This window comes from Pinus tabuliformis, chromosome 6 (genome assembly GCF_031772625.1).
Source record: "Pinus tabuliformis cultivar Carrire ecotype Pingquan chromosome 6, CPIR1, whole genome shotgun sequence".
Lineage (NCBI taxonomy): Eukaryota > Viridiplantae > Streptophyta > Pinopsida > Pinales > Pinaceae > Pinus > Pinus tabuliformis.
In genome coordinates, this window is record NC_142292.1 from 872,153,860 (window position 1) to 872,166,133 (window position 12,274).

Genomic DNA, 12,274 nt, shown 5'->3' on the forward strand with positions numbered 1-12,274 from the left:
GAGTCAAATCTCCACATGTTCTTCCAATGCAAATCCTCTCAGCAAATCTGGTATGATCTGGCCATTCTTTTTGGTTTTCCTCATGTTGTTTTTGTTTCTATCCATGCAGCTTTCGAATGGTGGTGCAGTCAAAGGGAGCCAAGGCGTTTTCTCATCGTTATTATGTTATGGTGCACATGGAAATGGAGGAATTATAAAATTTTCAGAGACTCAAAGGATCCCTATAGATCCATTTTGCATCGCATCATCGCAATCTTCGATTCAGTTCCAAAAAAGCAGCCCAAAAAGAATGGCCCGCTACATGACTTTGGCTTTTTGTCTATGGAAGTATTGGTGGATGTGATGTCCTGGCCATTCTTGGAATGTGCTTCTCCTGGTTATTTTTTTGTGCTTTTTTTCCATGTTCTTGAACCTGATGTATATGTTTTGTAATATGGATGCTCCTCTATTCTCAGTTCTTTATGTTTCCATGATGAGGTATTTGTCTTTCTGTACAAGGTGCCTTTTCGGACATCTGACTTATGCTTGTTTCTCGAGATGTCTTGGATCGTGCCTTCTCTTGCCACCCTTTTGTAACTTATGATGGTTTTTATATTGTCTCAATATAATCTATGATGCTTTTTCCTCTGAAAAAAAATCCAAATTTAAAATAAAATTGTAACCCTTCGTACCAATAGTAAAATCCAAATTTAAAGTAAAATAGTAACTAAGTCCTTATTGGGAGGACACCTCTACAACAGTCCAACAGGAAATGAACCTAGCATCCATGATTGATTTCTTTGGGACGTTGAAGTACAGAAGAATGTCGCGCAGTGGATTTGCAACATTGGTAATACCATTTCAACGAAAACACTATGGATTTATATTGGGAAATGAACACTGTAATGAGCTTGATAGTAGCGAAGACCTATATGAATAGATGCCTTTTAAATGCATGTCACTGTGCTAAACAACAGAGTATCAATGCTAGTGAAGAAAATGGTTAGTCTAAAATTCCAAACAGTTAATCTAAACTTTATGACGCGGAGGAACAAATACAAGCATCCAAACTTTGTGATGAGGAGGAACAAATGCAAGCATCCAGTTAAATGGACCCTTTAGTTCATATTTCAGATTTTTTGAATTTTAAGAAATTATATAAGATGCCTGACGGTTTTAAGAAATTGTTAGATTCCTGACAGCGTTACTCGCATTATATAAATATTTTATGTCAATTGCTATAACAAAATTGACGGTGTTATTTCTATGTGATTTCACTAACAATGAGAATGACCACCTGCCTTCCGACGCGGCATTCTGCTCTCATTTTCTGCTCCCATTTGCATATTTTCACTCGGGAGGGTGAGCTCTGCAACTAAGCTTGTTGCTTGGAGTTGTAGTCAAGAGAAACAATGCACAAAAGACAGTTGACACAAGTTATAAAGCTGAAGAGAATTGTTGATTTGGGGAGAATCGGTTCCGATGAATGGCGTAGCATTTTTCAATGGTGTTCAAGGAGGTAAATGATACAGGTTCGTTCACAAATCTTCACACTATTAATTATTGCTGAGGGTTCATTGGGTATATGCTGACATTCCTGGATTTATTCGGTTATTGTGTCTTATTTCTCGGGGCCATTTTTCCTGTATTGGGGGTCACTGGGTCTAGCTGCAATGGCTTTTTTATGGGATGTATGGGTGATACCGGTAAATTTCTTGTATAGTATGTCCCTTTATCCTTTAGATGTTTTTTTGTTTTTCTTCAGTGGGATTCCCTACACATATATTTTGTATTGCGATATATATCCTTTTTTGCATCCTTATGACCCACATCCTTCCCCTATCTAAGTGTCCTTATCTGGACTGAGATTCTTAATCTTGCTTTATTCAAGTCTCCCCAGGGAGGAATGTTGTCTACATCCAAATAGGTTTCTCTCTCTTTGACATTGATGGATAAACTCTTTCATCATTTCTCATCCTTGCAAGAATTTTGGGTTTCGGTTTTGCAATTGGTGGTGGACCTGCATGGGCTATTGTTGTTGTGAAGAAATTTAATTTTTATTTACCCACTATCAATTTTGCCTCTTAGTGTGTTCTGATGCTCTTTGTTGAAAATGCAACAAGATGATGGAGCTTAGTGGAAAGGAGTCGCCTTCACTAAGTGTGCCCGCAGGCTATTTTTGGCGCAAAGTCTATTTTTAGACTATGTCTATTTTTAGACATATGGATCATGGTCTATGAGTTGCAGGATGCTATTTGTGGATGATTGGTCATGTTGGTAAAAATAGATGGACTTCTATTTTTAGACATATGGGCAGAGTCTATTTTTAGACTGCCAGGCTAAAAATAGAATAGTCGAATACTATTAGCTCATAATAATACTTGGACTATAAACATTATCTTATCCTCTTGGAGAACTTCAGTTCAAGCTACGGATGTAGCACATGCAACTGCCAAAAGGAAATACGCTTTTCTTATGGGTCAGTTGATCTATTGCATCATGGACTTAAGTTAGAACTCAAGTGATTGAGTTTGGTGGAGTTGATTGAGGAGTTGATGGAGTTGTGTTTAGTTTGACTTGTTTGAACTAGTTGTATTTAGTCTAACTGCAGAATACACTAGTGATGAGTGATGTGAATTAATTATTGATTAATTCACTAATTATTAACTCATAAAGTAACTAAAGAATAAATCAGTTAACTCAGTGCATGGACAGTTCAATGGAGACAAGTGTTAGAGGTGGGAGAAAGAGTGACACTGGTATCAGTTGTGACTATAACTGTGCATGAGATTTGCACATGCATTGATTGAGATTGCCAATGAGGATTGCGCTGTACAAGCCAAGGAAAATGAGCTTGGATCATTCCTATTCTCACATTGGATTGTGCAGTGGAGGCAGGCAAACAGTGGAGGAGATTTGAACCTGTGACTTGATTCAGATCTGAGCTAGTTTGTGTGTAGCAGGTGGAGATAGTACTGAGTACTTGTGAGGAATATTGTACTATGTATTGTTACATGTTCTCTATCATTATAATATACAGATAGTTGGGGGTTTTCAGCTATATTCTTTCCCCAGTACATATTTTGTTAATGTGCGCATGCGATTGATGTTTCATTGTTTTTAATTCTGAAAAATTGATGATCAACGTAGAGGAGGTTATGTATTATGCATGCACTTCGCAAATAGTGTATAATCGGGATAATCTTTGTGAATAAGTGTTATATTATTCAAAAATTCTACACTCTTTGCTTTGCACTCATTAGGCTCCAGCTATGGGTTGGTTCGAATTTTCCGGCGTCTGAAAGTCGTATTCTCCAGCGGATTTGAAAATGTTGGGGCTGGAGTTTGGACATTAATCTTTTAGTGGACTCCGATCTACTACTCTTTATTTCTTTCTGACATTCGTTTCTTTTGTCCATGTGAATTGGTGATCCTCATATCCCATATCAAGATTTCCATTTTATATTCCTTTCTACTGGAATCATCCTTTTTGGATTGAGCATTGGTGGGGATACCTTCATTTTGGGGGATGTGGGTAACATTTTTCGTGGGTCCACTTTCTTCGTGGTTTTTGTTTTTCTAATCCCTAGATATTTGGCAGTGATTCCCTTGGGTATATCCATAAAAACCGAGCTACCTCTCTAACATTCCTTTACGACTGTCGCTCCACATTTTCCCTTTTTATCTGGTTTAATTTGAATGTTGTTCAGTATGGGGGGTATGGGTGTGCCGAACTCCGACACATCTATAGAGGAGGCATTTATTTGTGCCACCATGGAAGTTGAGTCAAATTTTAGCTTATCTTCTGAGGTGGATCAATGTGGTAGCACTTGGGTCCCGGACACCTGTCATGCTCAAAAAGACATGATGCTAATGCTAGATGGTGTGGATGCGGCACCTGATCTTCATGGGGTTAATCACGCAGAAATCAGATGGAAATCCCAGTGTCAACAATGCTCTATTAAGATCACAACCTTGACACCTACTCTAGTTTTCGACCATGATGTGTTGATTGATTGTATTACCAGCTTGCAAAAGAGGGATCTCGTCGACAGGTGGCATTTGGTGGACCTGAGTGAAGCTACAATGAGAATTTGGGCTGATTCAAAATCAAAGTCCATGCTAGGATATATGCCTACTAAGGTTAGACTATTACGTGGTTGTACAATTTCCACTTTCTCAACCAGGATGACTTAATGAAAACTAAGCCCATTCTATGGATAAAAGGCAAGAGTTTTTTGGGACTTCATTCTTGGTATATTGGCTTCAATCGTCTGAAAGAAACCCCCCAAAACAAATTAATCTAGGTTAAACTGCCAAGATTGCCTACTGAATTCTTGACTAAGCAGGTTCTCATGGATATTGGGATTGCTATTGGTAAGTTTATATATGTTGACCTGTGGTGTTTGGGGGCTCAAGATAAAAGAGTTTCCTGGATTTTGATCAAGGAGTATATAAGTGGCTTTCCAGTTCATATCGAATTACATTGGGGGGGAATGCATTTGACCCAGCACCTGGATTTTTGCGGGGTGCCTTTCTAATGTCTAAATTTTCATCACACCGGCCACCTTCTCGCTCAATGTCCTCATCATATAGGGCACAGGTGTAAGGCTCATGGGTGAATTTTTTTTGGTGCATCAGAGCACGCACATGCTAGTGATGACCATCATGGTTACAAATGTGGGGTGCCACATCTTGGAAATGATTCATGGAGAAAGAAAGGCACTTCGATTGTCCCTTATTCTGTACATCTCTCTGCTCATTAGTCTTCGAAATATGGTTCTTCTCCTATTACTGTTCCTTCTTCCTCATTGTCTTCTCATGAATCAGGTGTCCCATTAGATAATGATCCCCCTCCACATAATACAATCTCCCCTCTGGCTGACTCACTTCATCATAATTTTATTCCTCCCCTACCATGTCATATGACACACCCTCATCCTCGCATATTATTTATGCTCCTGTGTTGTCTCCCTCACAATTCACTCATCATTTCTCGAGGTCTCAGACTAGCCCTATGTCACCTACCTAGCCACTTGCTTCCCCTACAAAATTTATTGGTAGTGAACTGCATTTTCTTTTACAAGTGAAGACCCCAGATCTTTGTACTCTTACTATACACAAGCCACTGGCTATTGATCCTCTCACATTAGTCCCTCCTCTGCGGGCAATATCACCATCCGTTGGAAACAAAACCGTGACAATAGACACTTTCGAGGGCGCGCTCAGCCTCTCCCTTTAAATTCATTTGATGATTGCACCCTCATTAAGGTTCCTATTGCAGCTACTCCCTCTTCTCGGGCCCTTGGAGTACGGATGTGGGCACCTGGTTTGTCATGACTTTCATTCTATCACTCAATATCTAGGGCCTGGGGGCTGCTCCAGAATATCTAACCATCAAGCAACTTTATATTTATTTTCGTCCATATATCATCCTTTTACAAGAAACCATGCACTTGGTACCACATCTGATAAATTACGTCAGGAGGATGCTTCTTCATTGGCATATGGCTGCCACGGTTGCTGCTGGTCTTTCCGGAGGACTAGTGGCTCTATGGACCCTCGATGGGTCAATGTTAGGGCTTATTCATGTTTTGTTGGCATCCCTCTTAATGGAAATATCAAGGGACTTATGGGGCACATTCATATACTAAATGTGTACGCCCCATACAAGAATAGGGTTGTTTCTTAGGACAAATTGATTACGTCGAGGATTCTGGTGCTGGTATCCCTCATCATTGCAAGTGATCTAAATTGCACAATTGGCTTGCACGAGGTATGGGGGCGCTCTAGAAAAGTTGCACTATGGCAGAGGTGATTAGAGAAGCTATCATGGACTATAATTATGTTGATATATGCCCTTCTAAGGTTGCTCCAACATGGGACAACGGTTGAGTAGGGATGGCTTATGCTGCGAAGAGGAGGCATCATTTCCTTTTGCATGAGCAGGTTGTGGAGCGACTCGGGAATGTCCAATATGAGGTGGGAAACAATTATATCTCTAACCATAGGCCCATCATCTTACAATGGAGGTAGGGGGAGTTTAGAGGTGGTTTTCCTTTCAAATTCAATCGGGTGTGGTTGGATGACCCAAATTTTAATGCTCTTGTGCATGATGTCTAGACCCACGATGGGGTACAAGACTCATCTCCCATGGCGCATATCCTGGATAAGCTTGGGGTCCTTCGAATGGAGATTAAAGGTTGGCAGAAGAAAAATCAATATCAAATGAATAAGGATCTTCATGATATTTTGCGGGAAATGGATGCTCATCGCCCCCATATGCGTGCACACTACCTCTTGGATGCTATCTGAAATTGTATACATGAACAAGAACTAAAAAAGAATAATATTCTCCTTATTAAATAATCTACTTGGCACCATAAGAGCAGGGCCATTTGGATTCAGGAGTGGGACCGTAACACAATTTTTTTTCACAGATTCTCAAATCAGAGGAGAAAAATAAATTCCATTTGGGAGATTATTGATGCTGATGGAAATCAGGTTCAATCGCAGGGGGATATTTGCAATTTTGTTGTTTTACACTTTCAGAAGGCCTACAGTGAAAGAGAAGTGGCCTGTGCTAAGGACCAAATATGGGGTGTGGAACTATATCCCACCATGTTTGATGCAGAAACAAACTCTGAACTTTTCAAAGTGGTCTCAGAGGCGGAAGTCCTGGGGTGTTAAAATTGTTTATGGGTGACAAGAGTCCGGGTTCAGATGGGTGGTTGATGGAACTATTTACTCACTTTTTTTTATCTCTTTAAACATGATCTTCTTGGCATGGTGGAGGAGTCGAGGTCCAAGGGATACATACACCCACATATAAATTCTACATATGTTGCCTTCATTCCGAAATGGATCCCCTTTGGCACCTTCACTAATTTTCAACCCATTTCGCTCTCTAACCTTATTTATAAGGTTATATAAAAAACGATTGTAAATAGGATGAAGGGTACAGTGTCAAGATTCATCTCTCTTGAACAATTCAGTTTTCTTCAGAATAGACAAATCCATGATGTCATGGTGATTTCACAGGAATGCATGCATTTGATACATACAAAAAAAATTAAATGTTGTTATTATGAAGGTTGATTTACTGAAGGAATATGACTTCCTTGATTGGGGGCACCTCAGGCTGGTTCTTCATAAAATTTGGTTATAGTCCTCGTAGTGTAAACTATCTTCTCATTCATTAATCAAATATCATATTATATATATACAGGAGTATTGTCTCAAGATAGGAAAACTATCATGGACATACAATCTGTTGCTTGAGAGAATATATCAACCACACACCAAACTAGGGAAACCACTCCAATAGAATAGAAACAGACTCTCTACCTGGAATGTCACAATTGAGACAAGTAGGAATTAATATTTCAACACACCCCCTTAATGAGTACTTGTCTTGATATCAATCTGCAAAGCCTAGTTGTTGTCAAACACAAAAGAATATGTTGATGTCCATATATAGGAGAAACCATCCACCGTAATGCATGGGTACTAACCTGCTGCAACCGCTAGTCTTGTAGGATGTCCTTCGCATACATGGTTCTTTCAACCATTATAACTGCACACGTGTACTTGTACCTATAAATCCCCCTCCAATATCATCATGGGTTTTATCAGATTACCCATAACCATGCTCCGGGTTTTATCGGATCACACTTAACCATGCCACCAAGGGCTCTCACCCACCAAGGCTAAACACAACCACCAAGGCTCAACTTTGCCATGAAGGCTCAACTCAGCCATGAAGGCTCAAGACAGCCGCGAAGGCTCACCACAGTCGCTCTGGGCCACAAATCAACCACTAAGGTAGTCTAGCCACTCTGTTCCACAAACATGCCACTAGGGCACTCCAGCCATTAAGGCTCACCAAAGACCAAACTCAACCAGGCCAAGGGTTTTCTCGGCTAACTCTAAACCATGCCAATAGGAATCTTTGTACCACTTCACTCTTACATGTGGTTTCTAGCTTACCACAAACCGACACTACAAATACAAAGTGGTTTTTAGATACCACGAACTAGATGGGGTACACATGCGTTACAAGGCTTACAACACAACTCCAACTTTTGGAGTTACCAGGTACCTACATTACAAAGACCACTACATGTGATTCACATTACAACATAATAGAGTCTATTCCATAAACAAAAACAAAATCACACTAACTTTCACCTAGTTGTGCATCATCGTTTAATCGTTGTTGTTGCTCGTTTCACATCCTAGGCATCTTTTTCTTTGGAAATTAAATCTTGGAACTCCATGCTTAACATGTCGTCATTTGTTAGAGTTGTGAATTTTAACAAAATAACATTACCTAAATTGAGTTGACTAGGCTCAATAAGGCACAATAATTTTATGCATGATTCCAAGACATAAAAATAACTTTCATATTAACCAAACATCATATTTCTCTATCTCTACCCATAGATTATTTTAGATCACTATCTAAAAAAACAATCACACCACAGTCAACTCTCCACCATCCACTGATCCAGGTGACACATCGTTGGAGATATGCTGCCAGAGAACTATAGAAAACTCCAGATCTACTGCCAGAGATCGCCGATCTACACTGATTTTGCCTTCGTTTTTGACTCAGTTGTGCATGTGAGGGTTGCATTTAACCTAATCCACAAACTTTTGGCAGAGAATTCTCACAACAACACAAACTGAATCTCACCATACAGGCACAACATGGTCGGGTTGTGAGGTCAATCAAAGCCTCACTGTCGATCTGTCGTGATATGCGTTCTCACAACAATCGCAATCTGCGTTGTCACCATCAAGGCCTTTGAACCAGGGAAATGGTTGTCACGATTGTCAGGCTCTTCTTTGATGAAACACTACCATGCTTCTCTTTGTCTCGCCATGATCGATCCTGAAACAGTTTCAGGATTTCCCCGAGATTCAAGAGTCGCACAGCCAGCCATCCTGAGTCCCTCATTGTAGCTCCATGCCAAACTTCTCCTGAGAGTTTGAAAGCATCTACTAAGCATCATTCACACATAGATTCAGGTCCATGCTCACCGCAGGCTCGGCTCCAAGCAATGATGTTTTTTGCAACTTCCCTTATAGTGCTCACAACAACAGAACCATCAGCAACTCAGTGAATATAGCCATGCAACAGAGCACAACAAGCATCTACCTGATACAATCTACAATTTCTTCTACTCTTGGAATGTAAGGAGAGTGAATGTCATAGGCACCACGACCGATTCCGGCACCAGATTTCACACCCACTTTGAAAACTGATAGAAGTTTCTCATCAGAAAGATAATTCTCAATGCTGATTACATCGGCATCCATACCAATGATAGAATGAATAATGTCATTGAAGTTCGAGTAGCACATGTGAGTATGGATCTGAGTGGTATGTAGCACACCATAGTTAGTGATGTGTAATCCATGTACAACCCAATCTAGGTAATAAGCATGTTTAGCCTTGTGTAGAGGCAAACCTTCTCTAAGCATTGCCTCATCAATTTGAATCACCTGAATTCCACCCACTTCCAAATCTTCCACCTCATCCTTGATGGGCAAGGCAACTTGCATGCAAGTTTTAGATCTTGGTTGATCATTTCTAACAAACGACGAGTTCAAAATTGTCATTGGGCCAGTGACTATCCCCTTCATGGGTCGACTAGTCATACAGTTCCACCATGCAGATCCACCGATCCACGGCACCACTGTCCAAAATCCACTGATCCGCTGCACCACCAATGTTCTTGTTGTTTCACCACAGGCAAACTTGAATCGCTTTTCCGGTGGGCCTAAATAAATGGACAAACCAAAAATTATAAAAAATAAAATATATTCTTTTATTTGTTGAGCCCCATGCTGGGCCAAGCCTCCTTAGCCCAAGGCGGGCCAAGCCCTCAGGGGGCCAGGCCCTGGGCCAGGCCCTTAGGGCTCTGATACCATGATAAAAAACTCACAGTGTAAACTATCTTCTCATTCATTAATCAGATCATATTACATATAAAACTATCTTGGACATACATACAATATGTTGGTTGAGAGAATATCTCCTACACATTAAACTAGGGAAACCACTCCTATAGAATAGAACAGACTCTTTACCTGGAAAGTCACAATTGAAATAAGTAAGAAATAATATTCCAACACGAACAAAAGTCGTAAAAAAATGTGTATGTAAAAATTATGTTAACCAACTCGTGTTCAAGATACCTCAATTTACGTCCAACTCCTTACATTTCGGCCTTTTAGTAAAAAAAATTAGACGGACTATACATAGAAGAGGTGAACTGAAACTAGATGGGCGGGTGGCCTGATAATCAAATAGTAGTGCATTGCTTGCTTTTCTGGAGGAAATTTTTCGTGATAGTAAATTTTTTAAAGTTATTATTTAGGAAAGAGTCTGTTAAATTAAAGTTGGGAGCATTTATTGTGAAATTTTATAAGAAAAAAAGAGTTAAATACATTAACTAGATGAAAAAACAATATGTTTAATAAGCTATTTTTAACCTAATAAACATCAAAATTAATTTTTTCATTTTTCTATTGGAAATTTCCAAAAATAATAACATAATTAGCTATAAATTAAATTTACTCTCATTGTAAATTGTAGAAGGATTAAGTACTTGATTCATTAAGATGTTATTAGTCCACCAGTTTTAAATCTCACATTTCATATTAACTTCATTATCCAATTTCAAATTATTTCCAATTTTATCATCCAATTTCAAAATATTTCCAAAACTTACAATTCAATTACGTTCAGTCATGAAGTCTAATTTCAAAATATTTCCAAAACTTACAATTTAATTACGTTCAGTCACGAGGTCATATACGACGGACGGAAATATATAAAGTGGATGAACAGACGTTCTTTTAAGGAATGATACGGTTGGCGCAGTTTCCATCACGTCAGCACAAACATCTTTTACGTTTGATGAATTATTTACAGTCATTTCTTTTAAGGATTGATACGGTTGGCGCAGTTTCGATCACGTCAGCACATTCATCTTTTACGTTTGATGAATTATTTACAGTCATTTCTACATTTCGACAGAATTTTATGTATTTTCAAAAACACATCGATTACGAGGGAAAGCTCTCGAGGATGACGTCATGGAATTAGTTATCAACTTCTTAATTAGAAATATAATATCGATAAGTTATTTAAAACAACGGTTTTATAAATAAACATGTTATGTTTTAAAAAAATTGTGAAAAAAATGACTTACAATGTAATTTTTTTAAGATGAAGAGATATATTAAAAATGAGGAAAATTATTTCTATTATGTTATGAAGTATTATATAAATCATAATAATTGTTTTATATAAAAAGTTATTAAGAATAAATTAATTTTACTAATCATAATTTTCTTTTACAATTTAGTAGGCTAAAACCTTCATAAACAATGGTAAAATAGGAGAGAGTGAATGGTATAATGAGGTATGCCCATTTTCAATGATGTTTTTTTGCATCATCTACCACTAAAATTATAACTAAGAAAAAAATACAAAATTACTGAACGTCTGAAGTAGGAATGAAAAGTCTTCCTAAATGAACTGATAAATTAGATCTCTTAAACCTAAAATAAGTCTTGAAAGATCTAAACAAAGTTAAACTCTTCCATTAATCAACTCCTGCAATATATATTGGTAATGGAGAGCTTGGTTGCTGAAAATTCAATGGTTACTACCCTGGAAACTAACTAATTTAGAAAAAATAATTGGTTAAAGCTCACTTCTAGAAAGATCCAAATCAATAATTAGCATGATAAATTGAGACGGGTCACAATCTAGTTGGAAATTTTACCAAAAAAAAAAGCTTTCCATTTGACTACGGGAAATCAAACTCTCCCACAATAGGAGATTTGGGGAAAATTATGGAAATAATGCGTATGACCCAAAGTCCCAAACTTTTGTTAGTTAACTACTCACAAATTACTCATAGAAATACTTTACACTAGAAAAAATACTTCAAAGTAGTAGAACATCATTAAAAGGGGCTTCCTAGGGCCATCGTACTATCACTTATGTTAGATATCGGAAGAATCCCTATAACATATGTTCAATGTCTATCATTTATTTTGATTCTATGGGATAATAATTCTATTGTGATATTAAGTTAGTATCTTAGAAACAAATAAAATATAATGGAGGAAAAATATAAGAAATAAATTTATTATCAATAGGGCTTGGGAGCTCCTTTATGGATTTCTCCTGTGGAAAGCCTAGAAAGAATCGAATTTAATAATTTTGAAATTTAAGTAATAGAATGTATAGTGAATCTTGTTATGAATTTGG

At 38.1% G+C, this 12,274-nt stretch overlaps 1 pseudogene; it reads right to left on the minus strand.

The window, feature by feature from the left end:
- Positions 1 to 8,840: 8,840 nt before the first annotated feature.
- Positions 8,841 to 10,928, minus strand: LOC149261660 (5-methyltetrahydropteroyltriglutamate--homocysteine methyltransferase 2 pseudogene; annotated as a pseudogene).
- Positions 10,929 to 12,274: the final 1,346 nt, after the last annotated feature.